This window comes from Rhinopithecus bieti, unplaced genomic scaffold (genome assembly GCF_001698545.2).
Source record: "Rhinopithecus bieti isolate Rb0 unplaced genomic scaffold, ASM169854v2 scaffold_2554, whole genome shotgun sequence".
Taxonomy (NCBI): Eukaryota; Metazoa; Chordata; class Mammalia; order Primates; family Cercopithecidae; genus Rhinopithecus; species Rhinopithecus bieti.
The window spans coordinates 1,026,131-1,049,217 of record NW_016804196.1 but is presented as its reverse complement, the minus strand read 5'-3'; the positions used below and the strand labels follow the sequence as shown (position 1 = coordinate 1,049,217).

The 23,087-nt window shown below is 35.8% G+C and overlaps 1 long non-coding RNA gene across 1 annotated transcript; it reads right to left on the bottom strand.

Moving 5' to 3' along the window:
- Positions 1–14,758: 14,758 nt before the first annotated feature.
- On the bottom strand, positions 14,759–21,538 carry LOC108526394 (uncharacterized). The gene is made up of 4 exons (XR_001884508.1): positions 21,453–21,538; positions 20,291–20,355; positions 17,248–17,351; positions 14,759–14,901 (listed from the first exon to the last, which is right to left on the bottom strand). It is a non-coding gene; the product is annotated as an uncharacterized LOC108526394 (long non-coding RNA).
- Between the last annotated feature and the right edge of the window lie 1,549 nt (positions 21,539–23,087).

Here is a 23,087-nt window from a genome sequence, read left to right as displayed (position 1 = left end):
TTTCCTATAAGACTGTCTGATGGCAGTGTAGAAGCAAATATACATATTTATGCATGTGTAAATATATACACACATACAATTATATATATACACACACACATACAATTCTATCATTCAATAGTCAGGAATTTTATTTGGTTTCCTTCTTTAATTAATATTTTATTCAATATAACAATACCATATTGGGTATTTTTTAGTATCTGTAATCTTGTGAGAAATTGTTTAATAGTCTTGGCTTGCCCTCCAGTCAGGAACAGGTGTAGAACTCTAAGAGGCTGAGTGGTTTGGGTGTGCCTCTAGAAGCCACCTTGCTTCTGGCTAACTCAGTTGGTGGTAGCTACCCTAGTAGAAGGTGACATGTATATGCTTAGGAAAAAAAAAATAAGAGCTTCACTTCGTCCTTGCCTCAAACCATAACATATTTACATAACAGTACTGTGAAAAGCAAAAGGAAAACAAAACTCCATTTCTCAGTGAAACTTACTAATGACGATAGAAAAATTTGATGGCCTTAAACATTAATGTCAGACAATTTTTGTTCAACTTACCTTAGGGCAACTCAAATTATGTAAAATACGTGGTTGAATTATCAGCTAATTCAGAAAGTGGTGGTAATATTATAAAATAAGTATTATAATACATGCTTAAGATTAGGCAAAAGCTCATATTAAATATATGGCTAAATAGCATACAGTGGTGATAATGTCCACTTTAAATAAGACAATACACATGAAATATTCTCATTCTATGACATTCATTTGAATTCTTTTCAGTATTGTTAATGGATCTATGATAAAATATCTATCAGATTCTTGCTCAATTTATGATAAATTTTTTTTTTTTTTTGAGACGGAGTCTCGCTCTGTTGCCCAGGCTGGAGTGCAGTGGCCTGATCTCAGCTCACTGCAAGCTCCGCCTCCCGGGTTTACGCCATTCTCCTGCCTCAGCCTCCCGAGTAGCTGGGACTACAGGCGCCCGCCACCTCGCCCGGCTAGTTTTTTGCATTTTTTAGTAGAGACGGGGTTTCACCGTGTTAGCCAGGATGGTCTCGATCTCCTGACCTTGTGATCCGCCCGTCTCGGCCTCCCAAAGTCCTGGGATTACAGGCTTGAGCCACCGCGCCCGGCCAGATAAATATTTTAAAATTGATAACATTTCGTTAAGTATCTCTTCTATTTTTCTTTAGAATTGTAGTTATCTATACTTTTTATTCTCTCCCACTAATCTTTCAAGCCAACTAAGGACAAAGATTCTGTCTTATTTATTTTATAACTTTCAACTCCTACTGGCACACCTGGGAAATATTAACTAATGAATAAATTAACCAAAGGGTATGAATTTCAGCTGATTGCATATTAGGCATTGAAATATTTTTTCGATATATAACTAATGACTGGATTAATTTCAAAATGACTAATGGGTTGAGTTATCAACCCATTAATCAGTGAGTCCCATATAATTATTAAACCAGTATCTTGGAATCATATGACCACCAATCCACTAACCAAACTAAATAGACCCATTAAAAGTCAGTTTTAAAATTAGAATTAAAATTACCACATACCAAATATTAAAATAAAAACAAACCCTTACCTTTTGGAGTTCTTGATGTCTTTCAAAACCTTTTGGAATACGTTTAAGCCTTGCTGGGAAATACCAGAAGCAGACATTGGTGAACTCAGGCTAAATCAAAGAAAAATACTTCACAAGTATCCATAAAAACTCCACTTAATTCTTTAGTGACTTCATTATTTCAGAACTACTTTAATTTATTTCATTTAATGTTTATGTATTTAAATAAAGGTTTTTTTCTGTGCTTAGCACATGCCAGGGCCTGAATTCAGAGATAAAAGAAGTAGCTACTTTCCTCAGAGAGGGCCTAGTCTGGCATGGGATCTGCTGGTTTCTCCAATAAACTCTCCCATCATAATTCTTGAGGATTTTCATATCTGTGTGATCATCTTCCCCATATTCTGGTTTATGAATTCCTTCAAATTTCCATTCATCCATGCCATGACCATTACTTCAACTCTTTTAAACAAATAATGGTAGCATCAGTTTTGTATTTGAGAAAGATCAGTCAAGTTGAAGTAAGGGTAACTGATTCGAGGTAAGTATTATTGAAGGTAGGAGAATATTAGTAAATAGAATGTTCTCATCATTCAGGAGAGAATGAAAAGGACTGCACTGAAGGCATAGCTGTAGTGTAGATAGGAGTGTTTCCATTTCCAAAAGCTTCAAGGGAGAGAATTCATCAGCATGATGACCAATGTCAGGCTTTCAAGATGAATTCAAGGTTTCTGGCTTAGATGACTGAGTGTCATTCACACAGACAAAGGATGAAAGGGAACTTAAGTGAGCTATCAAAGCTTATTTCAGAGAGGAAATTAAACTGTCAGATTGTGTGTAGTATTAAAAACAAAGTTTAGTTTCCACTTAAAGCAGAGGAATAAGCAAATATTAAGATAATAACACAGAGCGAGACAATTTAGAAGATAGACAAGGTACCTTTGTTTCTTAATAGTTACTCTTATTAGAACGATTTATTGTGTGCCAGTGAAGGTTTATTGAGCCTTAAAGATTGATATACAATGTAATGCTAGCAAAATTCTCAAATCTTTCATTAATATCAGCTTAGTGACTTGATAACAATATACCAAAGATTATTACAATTTAAAGCCTACCTTCTCTTATATTATCTACTGTCTAGAAATGCAATTGCCTACTCTAAGATACAAAAAAACCCAAAAAACTAAGAACAATTAAATTACATTTTATTTAGTGCCAGAGATGCCGGAAACGCAGTTAAAAGCAAACAGTTTCATTGTTTTAAAAATGTAAAAATTGAATGTACTTATTAACTTAGTCTTTTGGACTCTGCTTATAAGACAAAGAACTTAAATTAAAAATGTTTTGAAACCTAACTTATATGAGCTCAGGTAAAATAAAATACTTACAACAATTAAGTGTACCCATAAGGTTCTCCCAACACATGAGATAAGTAGTAGATTCAGATAAAAATACTCAGAAATAGAGATCCATTAAATTATCTCAAAATTAAATAAATAAAAGCTAAGAGTCCTCATTACCTCTGCATCAAACGGAAGCTTAAAGTTATCTTTTTTCTTTAAAACCTTATGGAAGTATGTTGCAAGTTCCATATATCTGTTGATTTGTCCCTCAAAGCCAAGGGTTCCCTGTAATTTTTTAAAAAATCAAATCAAAGGCTCAATTTAAGTAAGAACTTTAAATTACCTTCAAGATGTCCCTCAAATTTATTTAATGTGCTTTAGTATCTGTGAAACTCAGACTCATATATTCAACTACCTATTCAAAGCTCCACTTTGATGACTAATAACATCTTGCTGATGACTAATAACATCTTAAATGACATGTTCAAAACTGAAATCTTGATGTTTCTATATGCAACTTGTTTGTACCAGTCTTCTCAATCTCAAAATATGTAAATTCTACTTTCAAGTTGCTAAGGCCCAAAAGATTGCAGTTGTTCTCCCCCTGGACCCTCCTCTTTTTCTCACACTCCACACCTAATATTGTGGCAAATTTCATTGGGCTTACTTTTTGATATGGTTTGACTCTTTCCCTACCCAAACCTCATCTTGAATTGTAGCTCCCATAATCCCCACGTGTTGTGGAACGGACGCAGTAGGAGCTAACTGAATCATGGGGGTGGTTACTCCCATGCTGTTCTCAGGATAGTGAGTGAGTTCTCACGAGATCTGATGGTTTCCTAAGGGGCTTTTCCCCCCTTCACTCGGCACTTCTTGCTACCACCATGAGAAGAACGTCATGTTTGCTTCCCCTTCTGCCATGAGTGTAAGTTTCCTGGGCCTCCCCAGCCATGCTGTCACTTAAACCTCTTTCCTTTATAAATCACCCAGTCCTGGATATGTTTTTATTAGCACCATGAGGATGGACAAATATACCTTCAAAATCTAATTAGAATTTGATATTTCTTAACATATTCACTGTCACTATGTCAGCCCAATCACTAGCTGCTTCATCACTGAAACTGCTTCCTAACTGATCTTTCTGCTTGCATCCAGGATACATTGCCCATGTTGAGGCCATGCCATTCACATTTACTTTAGGCTTATGTAGTGTAGAGTCCTATGAGGTGGTACTTCAGTATATTCTCAGTAATTAAGTGTCTTTGTGATCAAGGTTTGCTTTATGGGTGTACAAGCTGTGTAGTTGCACAGAGCTCCCATACTCGAAAGTTTTATTTTGGGCTTGCATTTTGTAAGCAGAGTCCAATGGGACAATGAAGCATGCACATAAGCTACGGATATACATGCAACATAAATGTCTACCATGGTTTAACACCTCGTTTATACATAGCATTTGCAATGCACCATAAGCATAGAATTCCAGTGGACTCATGATACATAGGAGCCCAGTCACACTCATTGTCAGTGTAGTGTAAGCGTGTTGCATCTACAATATACAATACAGTAAGTGAGGATGCTGGGAGTCCCAAAAGGCCACACTTTCTGTTTAAACTAGGACTTGTTTCCAATGCAGGAAGAAAGCTGTAATGTTCTAAGAAACATTAATAGCCAAGTAACCCTTTTATATCCATTCTTACTTGTGTAACTTCCCTGTGTTAACTATACTCACCCCACTCTGGCCACACTGATGTCCTGTTGTGCATTATACAAAGTAGGCGGGCTCTGTCTCAAAGTTTTTAAATTGTGTTTCCTTTTAGCTATGCTTCTCCTAAATGCAGCATGACCTCCTCTTCACTTTTTTGAGATTTTTGTTCAACTATAACCTTTTATTGGCGATGATCATTCTATTTAACATTATAAATACTCATCATCCCTAGCACTCCTTATTCTTTATTTCTTTTTTTTTTTTTTTTGCAGTCTCTTTGTTGCCCAGCTGCGAGTGCAGTGACACCAATTTCGCTTACTGCCAAGCTCCGGCCTCCTGGGGGTTCCCGCCCATTCTCCTGCCTCAGGGGGCGCCTTCCCAAGCGCAGCTGCGGACTTACCAGGCGGGCCCACCAACCACGGCCGGCTAATTTTCTTTTTTTGTTATTTTTTAGTACGGAGGATGGGGTTTCACCGCGTGGGGTTAGCCAGGGGATGGTCTCGGATCTCCTGACCTTGTGATTTCCGCCTGCCCTTCCCAAAGTGGCTGGATTACAGGCGCCGACTCTCGTATGTCTTTTTTACGATGTCTTATTTTTCTCCCCTAGGAATAGGCGATACCTATACCCTATAGTACTAGTGGAGCTACTGTACGTAGGATAGTACATATCAGATAACGTTATATATATTAGTATATGTATTATAAATGATTCATCTATGAATATATGTATAAACCAAAATATGTTGTAAGTTTTGGTTGTAAGAACTTATCACACCGGGCAACTCACAATTGCAAACAAACACACTGTTAGTCTCTGAAATACCTAAGAATATGTAGGATTAAATGTCAATGAACTAATTTCTTGAGATAACCACTTTATCATTTGACATTATGCCAGGTATTTTTTTTCCTGAGGGCAGTTATTTCAAGGGAAACTACTGGCAGTTAAAAATAAATCAAAACAAACTTATAGAAAAGTTAATCGAAATTATTAGAAAAGAATATTCTGACTCTTAATTCTGAAGAAATGAGGCTAAGGACCATTGAAGTAGTTGCCATAGAGCGTAACACTCTCCAGAAATTTTTCCTATAGAATCTTTTGGTAACATTCACATATGTTGAAATGACAATAAAAAATATTATGCCATGTGTCCATATAGTAAATACATTTTAAGTTTCTTGGAAAATATCTACAAAGATTAAATAGCAAAGACAATGGCAACTTTAGTCTAAACTTTAAGAAATTCTGTTAGACCAGGTCCTCCCAAAAGCAGATGCCAAGATGGGATTAAAAATGCTAAAGAATTGTATTGGTGGAAGTACCTGTGTGAAAGACAGAGGAGAGAGAGCTGATTAGACGGGGAGAGCCATCAGATAGTGAACAAGTCTGGCTCTAAGTAAAAGGGATGTTAAGGGGAGGTGGGGGAGCAGCATCCATGACTACCATAAAGTCTGAGGAAGATTTAGAAAGGCCACAAGTATATTTATGCCAAGTCAGCTTTGAGAAGACTCTCCTGTCTCCTGGGAATGAGGACTGTCATAGGATCCTTGCCAATTCACTCACTGCCTGGAACAACCTTTGGGAAGCACAGACTCAAGGTAAATGCAATGGTGGATTTTAGAGGAGCAGATGAGGCTCTTGCACAATTAAGCTTTCCGTAGCATTCTCATGGCCAGATTCATTTTATGATTCCAGAACCTGTCCAATTCATGTAAAACATTCATCTCAAAGTAGGCTTTTGCATTATATTTATTTTTGCATACATAAGTAATGTTTGTGGAATCTTATATTTCTATATGTTTTTTCTCTGATTTTTATAATCTGTCACAGTATTTTATATAATTAATTACATTTGTAAGAAATCTAAATTTTGTTAATCATGGTTCCTCTTTTGCAATAAAGTATTCATTTTGTAATTAAAGCAAATGAGAGCAAAATAGAGTTTTTTAATTTATATTTTAGATTTTCTCTTAATGCCCATTATTTTGGCAAGAGTACTAATGGTGGCTCACTTAAAATATTTAAATATGTAATAATTATAAAATAATTATAAATTATGATAACAAATTTTCAAGTCAACTCCTTTCTTTCAAGCTCACCACAGATTTTTACCTGAACCTGATTTTCACCATGTAGGAATGTTACTTTTAAGTAAAAAACTTTCCACTATACTGAGTTTTTGTCAACTAGTCCTTGAAATAGTCCTGAATACGTAATATCTATAGATGCATCATTTTTATGCCATATTCTCTGTATGCAAAAAAATTATGAACCTGATTTCTTATCACTATCCTGTGTGCATTTTGCCATTCTTATAGTGCTATGAATTGTATCGAGACAACCAACAAGAACTTGTGGAAAGAAACATACATGTGGAAAGAAACACACATGTTGACTATAGATAGGTAGCCAGGTCTCATCTAAAACTCTGTTGCTTAGAGTTAGTTCTCTCCATCCATCAGTAAGCTACTGTTTGTGTATCTGCTTAACAGACATAATAATACTGAAATTGCCTTTGCAAAAATTATAACAGTGAGAAAAATTGAACCTGACTCCATTTTGCTTCTAACCTCCAAGCTGCCCTGGTTGCTTCCTCAGTGTAGGCCAAGCTAACTATGGGAGAAATTTAGTTTATAGTTTAACTTTAAAACAACAATGATAACAGTCCCTTCCCAAAACTAACCTTGTCCTTGCTCAAGAACTGAATCAACCTTTCTAAAACTAACAAATTACTCACAAGCTTAGAATTATAGTTTAGGAGTCATATAGACAAAGGACACAAGATTTTTAGCCTCTGCAATTACTCCTAAAGATCACATCACTATTGTAAACCCTAAGATTTGTGCTTCAGGTATTTTTTAATCCCTGCATTCTGATGGACCAGCTGGGATCACCTGGGTTGATAACCCATACCAAGAAACCGGCTCATCTGGTCTTAGGATCCCCACCCAGGAAATGACTTAGCACAAGAATACAGCTTTGATCTCCTGTAATAACACCCCTGACTCGACCAAGTATAATTTGGTAGGCAGGGGGTTAGGGAAGTAGCCCCATTCCCTAGCTCCCTGCCTACCAAATTATATTTGAAAACCCCTAGCCTCAGAGTTTTCAGGAAGGCTGATTTGAGAAATAAACTTCCATTCTTTCACTTTGCTGGCCCTGCAATTGTTAAACTCTTTCTCTATTGAACTCTTTCTCTATCAAACTCTTTCTCTATTGCAATACCACTGTCTCAGTGCATTGGTTTTATCTGTGAAGCAAGAAAGAAGAACCTGCTGGGCAAGTACAATACATATACAGCAGAATTATTGGAAAACAAAAGCGAGATAATACATGTAAAGGTCCTAGCACAATAAATGTTCAATAAGTGGTAGGTCCATTTTGGTGAGTTAATGTATTAATGTTTTCAATCCTTATTACCAAAGTATTCAAAGTGAGTTACCAGTGTGTGTATATATATATACACACACACATGTATATATGCATATATATACATGTATATATATATATTACAGTGTTTTTTAGAAATACATATATCTGAACAAGATGATTATAAATTTACAAAAAAGAAGTCAATGAGGCCGGGCTCAGTGGCTCATGCCTGTAATCCAAGCACTTTGGGAGGCTGAGGTGGACAGATCACGAGGTCACGAGGCGGACAGATCATGCGATCGAGACCACAGTGAAATCCCCTCTCTACTAAAAATACAGAAATTATCCGCGTGTGGTGGCGGGCGCCTACTCGGGAGGCTGAGGCAGGAGAATGGCGGGAACCCAGGAGGCAGAGCTTGCAGTGAGCGGAGATCGCGCCACTGCACTCCAGCCTGGGCGACAGAGCAAGACTCCATCTCAAAAAAAAAAAAAAAAAAGTAGTCAATAAATGTAATAAAGTTAGAAGAGAAAATGAGTGCCAAGGTATTACACACCAACTGAAAAAGGACCATGAATTTGCCTCTGTGAGTCATTCTACAGATCGTATTATTCTATTTGTGTTTTGTACTAAGAATTTCATATCCACTTAAACAAAAAGTTAACTGATGTGGAGCATAACTACTCTTAATAGTGACACCAGAGAAAAATCCCTTGTGATTCACAAAGAGGATGGTGTGCACTGGACAAAGTCTTCAACACATGACTATACATCATTTCACACTTTCTTTAGGGCTTTTCTTTGTCATGCCACTTGATATGAGACAACCCATGAAAGAAAACCTAAAAGTAATTCAGTCAATATAAGAAAAATACTTCATGTTCCTGCATGATTAGGGCTCTCTGAGCAAAATTACTGACAACCTGGGCTAAAGGACTAGTGAATAATGAACAAGCCTTGGAACTTTTAAAATTAGAAGATGTCTCCTTTTTTTCCATACCCATTTGTTTTTCACATTCTGTTATTACTGATCCCCTTTGTGGTGGAGGCGTATGCTGTCTTTTCCCATTGAAGGGGTATTTAAACCTTTGCTATCTGCACAGGAGTCAAATATTTTCATTCTGTCCTAGAAGGAGGTAGAGATCTTTCTCTCTTCCCCTGAAAGAGTATTTGTTTGAATTCCAGAGTATAAGATCTCATAGGTCCCACCTCCATGTACCAGCTCCTACCTAAGATTCCAGTTTCACAATTTTAGGGTTTCCTGCAGGATAGTATAAATCTCCTTTGTACCTGTAGGCTAAGATGCCCTCATGGTGGTGTCTGAAGAGGAAAATAGAGTGTGAGTGTCTATGCTAAAATATTCTGTAAGTAAATAATTTATCTTTCTCTGATCTAAAAAGCCTCATGTTTATTTGAAGGCTAAAATTTTCAAAAGTATGGATATTAAAAATACATCAGTTAATTTTATAAAAGGCCAAACAGTGACCCAGGTGACAGCTCTCTAAAATAGAGTAGAATAGAATTTATCAGAGTTTCATATATTACAAGAGTTTTTCCCCCTAAAATTTGTTTGATTACATTTTGTGAATATGGATATGGGTTATTACATTAACATAAATGTATTTCTTACAGTAGCTTGTGTTAAAAAGTTCTAATGTCACACTTTTATTGCATACAGTAATAGATGGTCATTTAGATAATGATCTATAGATATATGATCATTTAGATATATGATCATTTAGATAATTGCATAATTATAACTTCTTTTAAAAAATATTTTGATAAGTGCTGAACATTTGTTCAAGGTTGAACCTCATGACAAGTATTTAGGTATATACACAGTTATTTAAGCTAGGTCAAGCTACATGCTTTGATTGGCAGCTAAGCTATTATATATGAGAACTGGTAACCTCTTACAAAGTTGATAAACTTTATAAAAATATTTACAAAATGCAGTCTGTACAGAAGTGGGTTGAGAAACATTGGGATTATCAGTGTCCGAAATTTACACAAGGCTGCATGGGTGCAAAAATTTGAGTTTAAAGTCTGTTAAGTTTACCCAAAATTCCAAATTGTCCATTTAAAAATCTTCTGGAAAAGAGTTTACAGAATGCATATCTTAGAATAATAAAAATTATCTGTGAAACTTCAGTTTATATAATTGCCAAGTGTAATCCTGTGTTACTGATTATATAGATATCTGTGTCAGAACGTAGGCTACATAATAGGTTCTTGATGAATGATTTCTATGATGTCTTCGCTTTTGGAATATCAAATTTCTAACCAAATAAATGACTTCAAATTAAACAGTAGGGCTAACAATACATGAAAGATTCTTTTAGTTCATGTCAAACTTTGATCTACACAGAACCTAATGTTCGTCTTTCTATAGAGGACTAGGAAGGGGGTGAAATCTTGTTTTATAAAATCTTGTTGGTTATTTCAGTTAAACATAAACAATGGGCAAGAGGAGGGTGCAGAACATACAATTTTTCTTGTATAATATTTGGAGAAACTGTATCTGCAGACCCTGATCCTGAAGTAGATGGATCTTTTAAGCAATAGATAAGTATTCACATCTGAGAATCAATATTGACTTCAGGTAGCTTGACCCATTATCACTTTCTATTAATAAAGGTGAAAAGAGGCCTAAAAAGGTACTAACACATTTTTATGTTTCTAACATGTTTTTTATTCCTGAAATTTCATAGAGTACATGGTAATGGTGGAACTGCCAAATATTCTTGTCACCTCAGTTAGAATTTTGACTTGAGAAACCACTTGCAATTTGCAGTTAGAAAGGCGACAGTTTTTTTTGAGAGATATTTAGGAAAATAATGGAACCATAATTTGGGATTCATAGAGTTCTAAAAATCAATGGAATCATCTAAACATTGGATGCAAATAACGATGACCTAAATAACCACAGATTGAATAAAAGTAAACACACTGGCAATGGAAGTAGCTTATACTTGGAACAGTTCTTAAAAATTCAAGAGCCAAAAAAGTTCTCTGCAGAATTTAAATTATGTTCCTTTACTTAGTCATTTATATTTTCTTGTGACCAAAATCATGAAATGTGAGATGAGTTATAAGATTAGTCTGTGACTTTGGCCATTTTCACCTGATTCATATCATATGAGAATGACTATAATCATAGATAATTATGATCGAATTCTTGACTCCACCATAAGCTTTTATGTAATAGGTGTGAGACATGAATATGCAATGACTGTCTTCGTATTGATCCTATAATTGTAACAAAATAATTAATTATGCTGGACGTTTGACCACATTCTGATGATTTTCATAAATGTCTCCTTTCATATTCTTTTCTCTATTGTCTCTTCAAAATAGCAGTACGTAATAAACTAACAGCACTAAAATCGTTCTTAGTAATTGTGACTCAGTATTTACTGTCACCTCTTGTCTCTGGTAGATTTGGTACAGATTCTGAAAGGATTTCGTGTTTAAATTCTGGGTTGTTTTCTCTTAGCATTTACAAATGAAAACCAGGCATGCTTTCGTTACGTTGGTTTGTTTTTTTCAGCTTGTAAAGCTAAAATTTATAAAGCTTGTGAAGCTGAAATGTGTCATAAAAAAGTATCAAGAGGCCCCAAGCCCAATAATAGAAAAATTGTACTTTATCTTAATTGAAAATAACTTGTGACAATGATAACTCTTTAGGCTGTATGGTGAATTATAGCAATATAGGTGTTTATATGTAATATTTTATTTAAACTCAACTATATCTGTATAAAGAGGTAGGTACACGTAATTGTACAAACGAGGAGCCTGAATCTAAGAGAATTTAAATGACTTGTCTAGGTTCTTTGCAAATTACCATATTCTTGTGATATTTCTCAAATTTCCCCTGCTATTAGATTTATATGAAGAGTCAAAGACACCTAAGCTCTACTTATTTTAAATATAACATCATACTTTTTTGTTCATTAGGACTAGAGAGTATTAAGTTTAAGTCTATAATATGTTTATACTTAGGCAAAGTTACATATGTTGAAAGTGTTAATAGGAAAAGGAAGTGTTGTATAAATTGCTTTAAGTACCAGGGAAAGGTCACTAATTGACTGTCTCCTAACCTCATTAAATCAATATTTCTGTCTATTCCATTTTCGTATTGGGCAGGTAAATACAGATGGGGAAAAGCAACTTGGAGAATTGGTGTTAATGTAAAGTTACAACCACAAATCTCAAGTGGACCTTCAGCACCTCTCCACAGTCTGACTAGAGTTCCCTGGCCAATCCTCCATTGCCTAGATAATTTTTCATACTTTCATTCAACTCACTAAATTGCCAGTTTCCCTTCACTCCTCACAATTTCAGTAGATGATCTTGTTTCTTGCTCTTTAACGAAATAGGAAAACTCAGCAAATAACATTGTAGAACCAAGTATGCCATCCTACCTATTTGTATACGGTCTCTCCTCTAGTTATTAGGTTGGTGCAAAAGTAATTGTGGTTTTTGCCATTTTTTAATGGTAAAAAACAATAAAAAAATAGCAAAAACTGAAATTTCTTTTGCATCAACCTAATACAACAGATGGATTGTACCTAACTCCAGATAGGATGAGCCTATCTGGAGTTTAATTGTAAACTACATTACTTGCTCACCTTTTGCCTAAAACAAAGCACCCATTCCAGTTTTCACTTTCTTTTGCATAATCATGTTTTCCATCTATAGGACTATGACAAAAAGTATATTTGTATGCTATAATAAAGCTGATCTAAAACAACAAAAACTAAAATTCCTTTGGATGTTAATTTCCCTCCAGCTACCACTGTGTCTCTCTCGCCCTTTATAGTCAATCTCCTCAAAACATTTTTCTTCATTCGCTTTTTCCATTTCCTCACTTTCTATTCTCACACAACTGTTCTTACTGAAATCACTACTGAACAATAATGAAGTATTTAATTTTCTAAGATCACTACTGAACAATAATTATTTAATTTTCTGAGATCACTACTGAACAATAATGAAGTATTTAATTTTCAATTTCCAGTTCTCATTTTTAGTCAAACAATACACAGAGTTTGATATAGTATCATTCTTTGTTTGCTAAAATTCTTTCTTCCTGTAGATTTGGTGACACCTCACTGTGTTTTCTTTCCTCTTTTTTTTTTTTTTGATGGAGTTCCACTCTGTTGCCAGGCTGTAGTGCAGTGGCACAATCTCGGCTTACTGCAACCTCTGCCTCCGGGGTTCAAGTGATTCTCCTGCCTCAGCCTCACAAGTAACTGGGATTACAGGCACGCATCACCACGCCCAGCTCATTTTTTTATTTTTAGTAGAGACAGGGTTTTACCATGTTGGCCAGGATGGTCTCAATCTCTTGACCGCAGGTGATCTGCCTGCCTCGGTCTCCCAAAGTGCTGGGATTACAGGCAGGAGTCACGGTGCCCGGCCGATACCTCATCTTCTTAGTTATCCTTTTATGTACTTGGTTACACTTCAGAGTGTCCTTGGTTGGATCTTTTCTGCTTCTCCTTGATTTCCATGTTTTAAGTTTCCTTTCCCTGCCTTCTCTTGTTTCTACCTACAGTCAGTCCCATGACTTCAGATACTATCTACATGTAATAATTTTAAATATACATTATCTTCCACAACTTCCAACTGAATCTCAATTCACTATTCAACATCTTCACTTTATCTGTCAGTCTTAACTTAAAAAAAATTGTATTTCCATGATACAAATCAGTTATTTCCATCACCTTCTTAAATTCAGGATATTACTCTTTTCTCCCAGTTGCTCAGATCAAAATGGTTGGAATGTTCTTTCACTCCCTTCTTCTTATACCCTACATCCAATCCATCAGTAAATCCTATTTATTTTACCTTAGAACTACTCTAGGATCCAACAACTTTTCATTAGTTTCCCTGCTACCACTTTAGGTCAATCCACCATCATGTCTTGCCTAGACCACTGGAAGAACCTCCTAACTAATCATATTGCTTCTCTTCTCTTCCCTGCCATGCATTTATCATTAAGAAGCCAAAACCATTCCCTTTACAACATAATCTGATTCTGTCTCTCCTTGGATGAAAACCATTTAGTGATTTTATGTAACACTGAAAACAATATCCAAAGTCGCTGTTCTTAATGCATGATGTGTCATCACTCTATATTCTCTAAGCTCCCTTGGTTTTTATAAATAGCATTTCTAGCTAACTCATTGATTATTGTCTATAGCACCCAAACCCTCCACAACCCTCCCAAATGTAACTTACATGAGAAAAGGAAATTTGGTTTCTTTGCTCACTGCATTCCCCAGCACCTAGACTGCCTAGACTGTAAAATAGTGCTCAACAAATCGAGAGAAAATTGTTAAACTTCATCAATATGGATGGTGCATTGCTACAGAGTAATTTAAATGTGAATGAGTCAGACTGGTCCTATAGTCTCCAGTTTCATTATTCCCTCTTTTCTTAACAACCTGTGCATTTCAGACACTTACACATCTGTTTGGCGCCTGACAACATTGAGAGGTTCTCATCTTAGGAACACACCCGAGGTGCATGTATTCTCTACTACCTTGTGGTGTAAAATGTCAAAACCCCAAATAAATAATGAAAATCATTAGCTTGATTAGTTAAATTTGTTCTTGTTAAAAACCAGATTGTCATAGCCCTAAAACTTTAAAATTTTGGTGTTTTTTTTTCCAAATACGCATATTAATATGAACCTTACCCCCTTTCTTTTCTACTCCAATAAAAAGTAGAATGAGTAAAAGATGACATATTCCTACCTTTGCTTTCCACATTAACCATAGCTTGAATATATCAACACATCGGCCACACTGAATAGTTTAATCCCCAGTGTCAAAGTTAACATTGTAGAGTTTATCTCATGGGAAAGATACTCAGCTTGCATCTGATTACATGCATCTGGAAGACCCTAAAAAAGGAAAAACATATCTAACATGTAAGTCAGGCATATTTCAATAAGAAACCACAATTATTTATTTCACTTAACTTACTATTTCCAATTTGAATGCAAATTTAAGTAGAATTTTACATATTTAATATAGAAATATATTCTTTTTTGAAAATATTTGAGCATATTCAGTTGTTTTTTTTAGATTTATCTGGAATATGCAGGTGGTGCAATTTGGTGAATACTTGTCTACTTTTTAAAACTCAAATGCCTTGAAGTCTTGCTCCTCTTTTGAAATTATGTGACTGTTATTTAATAATGTTAGTGAAAACTGACTGCCTAGTCCATTTTAACTAAACTATCCTGTGAACCAATGGTGTAGATGCCAAATAAACAGCTCTGATGACCATAGTATATGAAGAATAAAATAATCCATGCGTTTAATCCATTTGTTTACTTTTATCTTTTTCTAGCCTTTTGTCTCATATAAAAAATGTGGAAAACATTCCTCCTCCGTGTTAAAGACTTCAGGAAGCTTCATTTTGGAAGATTAAGAAATAATTCACTAGAAAAGGACATGTTACCCATCATTGAGACATAAATGATTTTCTCAGTGTGTATGTTGCTTCAGCACAACAAAACCTAACGTTATGTGCATTGATGGAGTATAATTTAAATGTAACTTAACCAGAACTATTTGTACAAGAGGTAAATAGCATTATATGTATTATGTGTTTGTTATATGCTTGCCATCTCACATTACATCATTTGATCCTCATGGAAAACCGATGGTATAGGTACTATAATGACATCATTTTTATAGATTGAAGAAACTGAAAATGTTAACATGTTAAGTAATTTTCAAGAACTATATCTATACAATGATGAATTTGGGAGCTGACAAAATGGCAGTTTGACTTGAGGTTTGTGGAAACCCAACATCCTATGGAAGATAACGCACACTCTGTTTCAGGATAGGCTTGTGGATCTACAGGAAGGACCACAATGTGATGGTCAGTGTTGAAGTATTTGAGGGAAATAGAATAGAAATTATAACTCAAAAACGAAAATATTTTATGAATATGTATTTTGGGTGTCCTATTTACACAAGTAAATATTTTCTTCTTAGGCTCTTTTGAACCCCCTTTTTGATCTTTTATTAGAGCAGGCCTAGAGACTACTGAAAACAGTATCATCAAGTAATTAATACAGTAATTAAAACAGTATCATCAAGATGAGCTTTATGTGATGTGATAATTGAGCTACACTTATTAAGCAGCATATATTTATAGCACCTGTCATACATGGTGCTGAGACGGTGGATTTGTGGTGAGAGAAAGGGTAGAGAAACTCTGCCTTTATGGAACTTATAGTCTGAGTGGCAGGAGGCTGGGTAGGTAAGGGCAGGGCTGGGCACTAAACACAATGTCACAGATATGAATGTCAAATTATACCCATGATAAATGCTATGAAAGAGTTTTCATGGTGCTATAGAATAGTCTGGTCTAAGGGTCAAAGATTCCATGTAGCCTGGAGGTCAAGGAAGGATTCTGAGTAAAAAACGTTTTTGAATCAGCAGTTTAGCAAGAAAGATGCTGGGGGAAGAGAGCTGTGGGAGTGAAAGTTGAGTCAGACCATGACTGACAGGTGGGAGGAGAAAGATGTACTGAGATCATAAGGGAGAGAGCTGCAGTACATCTTTTTGGAACTAAAAGGAAGCCAAAGGATATGAATAAAACAAAAGGAAACACAAGAGGAAGTAAGAGTTCAGAGAAAGTCACAGACTACACCTCCTGGACCTTTGTGCAAGGTCAAGGATTTCAATCCCCATCCTAGCAACAAGGAGAAGCTACTTAATGAGTTTATATTTTGCATTATGAAAAGCTTCTTCTGAATGAATGAAATTGATGTGGTTGGCATTTTATTTGAAAAACATATGGTATTTTCATTCCCTTGAGCATAAAATGAAGAATATTTAAAATCAGTTTAAAATGTATTTTATGTACAATTATACAAAATGTATACTTACTTCCTTATAATCAATTCCTTTGTCAGTATTGAAAAATACATTCATTAAATATTGAATATACTCAAATTGTTCTACTCATTAAGGCATGAATTAAAATTGTCTCTTTGCAGCCCCAGACATTCAAGTGGTTAATAGATAAGAATTGAACTTTCCTCTTAATTCAAGGCTACACCAAGATAGACTTGTTTTCCAGAAACGACCTTAAAAATAGTAAAGGCTTATTGGTTTGGGAATTCTGCTTTACTTCCATTGACCATGTATCTATCTTTAGGAAAAGATAAAGTACAAGACAAAATATAACAAAACAATTTATTTGAAAACTCATGATAGGTACTTACGTAGAATGAAATGTACTATTTCAACATACTCATGGTGGGCTAAGAAATCAGAGAAAACTGCAGAAAATTTGTATTTGAGCCACAAAAAGAAAGGCATCTGAAATCTGAAAGTTAAATAGAGACCTGTTAGCAAGGTGGGGTTGGAGACAAATTTGAAAGCTTCTCAAAAAATGGCCAAACTATAATGTCTGACTTCTGGACACATACCAGTGCTGAAGAAGTATCAGTCTGCTAACCTGCAGGCTTTGAGCATGAAGCACCTGCCATTTTGTGGACGGGATATTGCTGCCATGCAGCCAACTTGGCAGGAGCTGAAGCAGAGCTAATGTTAATAGTTCCAGTCAGCAGAGCTGATAATGCACTAGGTAATGAGGGAATAAAGATTCCCTCAGAACTAGGGAAGATGAAGTGAGCATTAAGTACTCAAAGAGCAGGCAGGAAGGCTTTAGTAGGAAGACATTATTTTTATACCCAAAACCCCTGGATTGCTTGCAAATAAGAGAAAATAGAAAATGACGTCCCCAAAGGTAGAAATGAAGGTTAGGTAAAATGTGTTTCCAACTTGACAACTCAATAAAGAATATGCAACTTTATAATTGTATTTCTACTTGGAGGAGATTATGAGCTTAAGTCCTTGTATACCATCACATTTATTATGAAGGGAAATAAAATAAATATACATGTAAACAGAAAAAAATGTTATACTACACATACTTTTATGCCTTTTTTTTTTTTTTTTTGAGATGAAGTCTCAATCTGTTGCCCAGGCTGGAGTGCAGTGGTGTGATCTCGGCTCACCGCAACCCCCACCTCCCAGGTTCAAGCAATTCTCCTACCTCAGCTTCCTGGGTAGCTGAGACTGTAGGCACATACCACCACGCTGGGCTAATTTTTTGTACTTTTAGTAGAGATGGGTTTTCACCATGTTGGTCAGGCTGGTCTCGAACTCCTGACCTCAAGATCCATCCACCTCAGCCTCCCAAAGTGCTGGGATTACAGGCAAGAGCCACCACACCTGGCTACATTTATGTTTTTTGTGCCAAAAACATATTACAGTTACTCATTGTCATCCACATGAAAATATGACCTATTATTGGCTCTATACTCTAAGATTACAAGTTGGCCAGTGAGACAAATTTGATCCTTAAGAGATATTTTGCTTGGTGGCTTTTTAAAATTATTATTTCATTTTATTTGTAAATTGATGAATAAAATTTTATTTATTGTGTGCACAACTTGATGTTTTGGCATATATGTATGAAGTATTGCATATATGCATGTTGTATACACCCTATGCATTGTGGAATGACTAAATACAGTTAACTAACATGGATTTCCTACATAGGCATTGTGGAATGTGTATATATACGATGTATATATGCACTGTGGAATGACTATATCTAGTTTATTAATGTATGCATTGCTGAATATAGTTTTCACTTTTGTGGTGAGATCATGTAACACCCACTCTTTTAACAACTTTCAAGAATACAATATGTTGTTATTAACTATTGTCACCAGGTCCTACAATAGATCTCCTGAACTTATTCCTCTTATCTAACTGACATTTTGTATCCTTTGATCAACTTCCCCTTGAACTCCCTCCCCCAACTGCTTCAGCCCCTGGTAGCCACCATTCTGCTCTCTAGTTCTGTAAGATCAATGTTTTTAGATTTTACTTATGAGTGAGATCATGAGGTATTTGTCTTTTTTGTGTCTGGCTTACTTTACTTAACGACTTCCAGGTTCATCCATGTGGTCACAAATGGTAGGATTTCGTTTTTACTAAAAAATGGACGAATAGTATTCCATTGTGTATATACACCTCATTTTCTTTATCCATTCATCCATGAATGGACACTTAGATTGATTCCATAATGTGGCTATTGTGAATAATGCTGCGGTTAGCATGGGAGTATAGCTATCTCTCAGGCATTCTCATTTCATTTCATCTCCTTTAGATATATACCCAATAGTGGGATCGTGGGATTGTATAGTAGTTTTATTTTTCATTTCTGGACAAATCTTCATACTTTTCACCCATACTTTTTTCACTAATTTACATTCCCATCAAAAGTGTACAAGGGTTTCATTTTTCCACATTGTTACCAATGCTCATCTTTGGTTTTTTTTTTATAATAGGCATCCTAACAGTTGTGAGGTTATATCTTACTGAAGTTTTAATTTTCATTTTCCTGATGATTAATGATGTTGCACTTTTTTTTTCATATATCTATGGCCATTATGTTTTGTTTTGTTTTGTTTTGTTTTTTGAGACAGGGTCTCATTCTGTCACCTAGGCTGGAGTGCAGTGGCACGATCTTGGCTCATTGCAACCTCCTCCCAGGCTCAAGCCATTCTTCCACCTCAGCCTCCCGAGTAACTGGGACCACAGACACGCACCAGCATGTCTGGCTAATTTTTTGTATTTTGGGTGGAGATGGGGTTTCACCAAGTTGCCTAGGCTGGTCTTGAACTTCTGGGCTCAAGCGATCTGCCTGCCTCGGCATCCCAAAATGCAGAGATTACAGGTGTGAGCCACCGCATCTGGCCGGACATTATGTTTTTAATAACTGGTTTATAAATAATCAAGTTTTCTAAAGATCTTCTCACCGTCTTTCATCTCATAACACACCTTTCCACCCACAGGTAGCTGGTTTATTGCCTATCCACTATACTCATTTGATTTTGTCAAATGACCGATACTTAAAGACCAAGGGAGGAGAACAAGTTCTCCGAAGGGCAAATTCTGCTGCAGTATGTTTAATTCAGTGAGGTCATATTTTTGTTAATTTAAAACATTCACATGGAATCTAGTCATTGTTAAGCCATCCATTATGTCGCTAATTAAAAACAGAAATAATTTACTTTTTCCTGGATCAAGATAGCAGAGTATTGAAGAGGGACGCCCATTAGTTTGTGTGGATTCCAGGTCACAGAGTTGGCCCTGGGTGACAAAACAGCTCCAGTTAGCACTCACAGTCACTGGAAAAGGAGTCTAAATGGGTTCTTTCGCTTTCACAAGCAATGCCCCAGGTCTTACCTTTCAATGCCACTGAGTTTATAGGAATAGTTTCTGGATAGTAGCCGTCCACCTCCCCAAGCTGCCTACAACAAATACAAAGAGCATGTGCTCTTATACTAATTACTTATTTTTCAATTACACTGACTACTTTTTCTATGTTAAATTTATTTGAAAACATGATAAAGATTTAATTATTATGCTAGATAATTACCAAGCTGGCTATAATTATTCTACTTAAAAAACAATGCATTAAAAAAATTTCCTACCATGAATTTTCATTGTCTATTCATGACACGGTGAAGTCTTAAGTTCCTAATTAATTCAAGAAGGCACTTTCTGTATAATTTCCAAAGACAGATTTTAAAAGTTGGCATCAAATTAGGCTATACTACAGAAAAATTAATATCTCCATTGTATGACATAACTTTAATTTTATTCAACTCTAATCAAAGCCAAAGAAATTTTTGTTAAAAGTTATTGTACTAAATTAATAGCATCAAAAGTTATTATTTCTTTAATAGATACTAATACAGAAATGTATATTAGAGTAACGGGCTGAGTCTTATTTCAATTTCAAATCATGTTTGACTTTCTTCACATTGATGTTCTAAATTTGGGGTTGAATATTAACAGAGATTTAGTCTTTTAAATATAATTTGGTGTATTTTTAGCCCTTTTCATGGTATAGTAAGTCTATTTAAAAATAAATCTAGGTACACCAAGTGCAGTGACTCATGCCTATAATCCCAACTCTTTAGGAGGTCGAGGTGGGCAGATCACTTGAGGTCAGGAGTTCAAGACCAGCCTGGCCAACATGGTGAAACTCTGTCTCTACTAAAAATACAAAAAAATTAGCCAGTTGGGGGCTGGGCGTGGTGGCTCATGCTTGCAAGCCCAGATATTCAAGAGGCCGAGACACGAGAATGGCTTGAACCAGGAGGCAGAGGTTGCAGTGAGCTGAGATCTTGCCACTACACTCCAGCCTGTGTGATAGGTGAGTCACTGTCAAAATAAACAAATAAATAAAAATAAGATTACTCCTTCTCTGTATTTATTCATTATAAAATCGAGGCTACAGAGAAATTGTTGACTTGCCTGAAATGCCTGTTAGGGATCTTTAAGGATTGTAGGATTTTTTAAAAAAGAGACATTGTAAATCAGACTAAAGGAGATGACTTACACCCACATGCATCCAGAGTTTGTGCTTCTCACAAGTATCAGCAATGTCAGGGAGAGGATCGAAGGCTCCATACACTGTGCTTCCGGCTGTGGCACAGACACAGAATGGAGTGGCCCTGCTGATGAAAAAAACAGAATCATTCTGACAATCTCATAAAGTCCACAGGAACTGTATACAATACGGGTACCCATTACACTTCTGGATGTCAGAAATCTGGATAACTTTGATTAGGGACATTGAATAGCTAATGATTTCAAATATTCTGAGGTACATAATCACTAGAGACAGTAACATAACTGTAAGGTGGATTTATACCTTTCCCTCTCAATTTTATTTATTGTCATTTCTGTTTAAACTTATTTTAAAGAAAGTAACACCACAAACATAGAAATGGCCAAATTCCATCATACATGAATGACCCTGGTAAATTTGCCTTTCATATTTAACAGAACCAATAATATTAGAAATATTGCAATGCTACTTAATTACACCACTTCAGTTTTATAAGAAATTTCCCACATTTTGTATTTATTCTATTTTTTTCAGCAATTTTCTTATCAGTTATTTTCAGTAATAAAATAGGTAAAGTATATAAAGATATTTGCATGTTAAATATAGAACCGTAGAACATACCTTTTTTTTAGCTTGTAATATATTTTTCTCTAACTCAGCTGGAATAATCTTTCCTCTCAAAAATGCAAATACACATTGATTTATTATATGTATATAAACATACAAATTATACCAATTAGAGTAAGAAGCGTGTGCAAGATTATAAAACAATTAGTTTTTAGTGTCTCCTAAGGATATTTATAAGTGTATGAATAGGCAGTAAATGTTCAATTCATTTAAGCCATATTTAAGTTAGAGAATGCTTCATCTACTATTCAGTCATCTTAAAATCTGCACTCTTACTAATCAGAAGATTCTGATCATTGTAAGGAAGATACAAAACAATAAACTCTTTTGATCATTTTTTTCTTTCCTTATTTTGTTAATTAAAGTAATTAAACTTTATTTATCTATTTATTCATTTATTCATTTTGAGATGGAGTCTTGCTCTGTCCCCCGGCTGGAGTGCTGTGGCTGGATCTCCGCTCACTGCAAGCTCCGCCTCCCGGGTTCCCGCCATTCTCCTGCCTCAGCCTCCGGAGTAGCTGGGACTACAGGCGCCCACCACCTCGCCCGGCTAATTTTTTGTATTTTTCGTAGAGACGGGGTTTCGCCGTGTCAGCCAGGGTGGTCTCGATATCCTGACCTCGTGATCCACCGGCCTCGGCCTCCCAAAGTGCTGGGATTACAGGCATGAGCCACCGCACCCGGCCCTTAAAACTTTAGTTATTGTATTAGGTCTAACATTTAAGTCTCTAATCCATCTTGAATAATCTTCGTATAAGGAGTAAGGAAAGGATCCAGTTTCAGCTTTCTACTTATGGCTAGCCAGTTTTCCCAGCACCATTTATTAAATAGGGAATCCTTTCCCCATTTCTTGTTTCTCTCAGGTTTGTCAAAGATCAGATGGCTGTAGATGTGTGGTATTATTTCTGAGGACTCTGTTCTGTTCCATTGGTCTATATCTCTGTTTTGGTACCAGTACCATGCTGTTTTGGTTACTGTAGCCTTGTAGTATAGTTT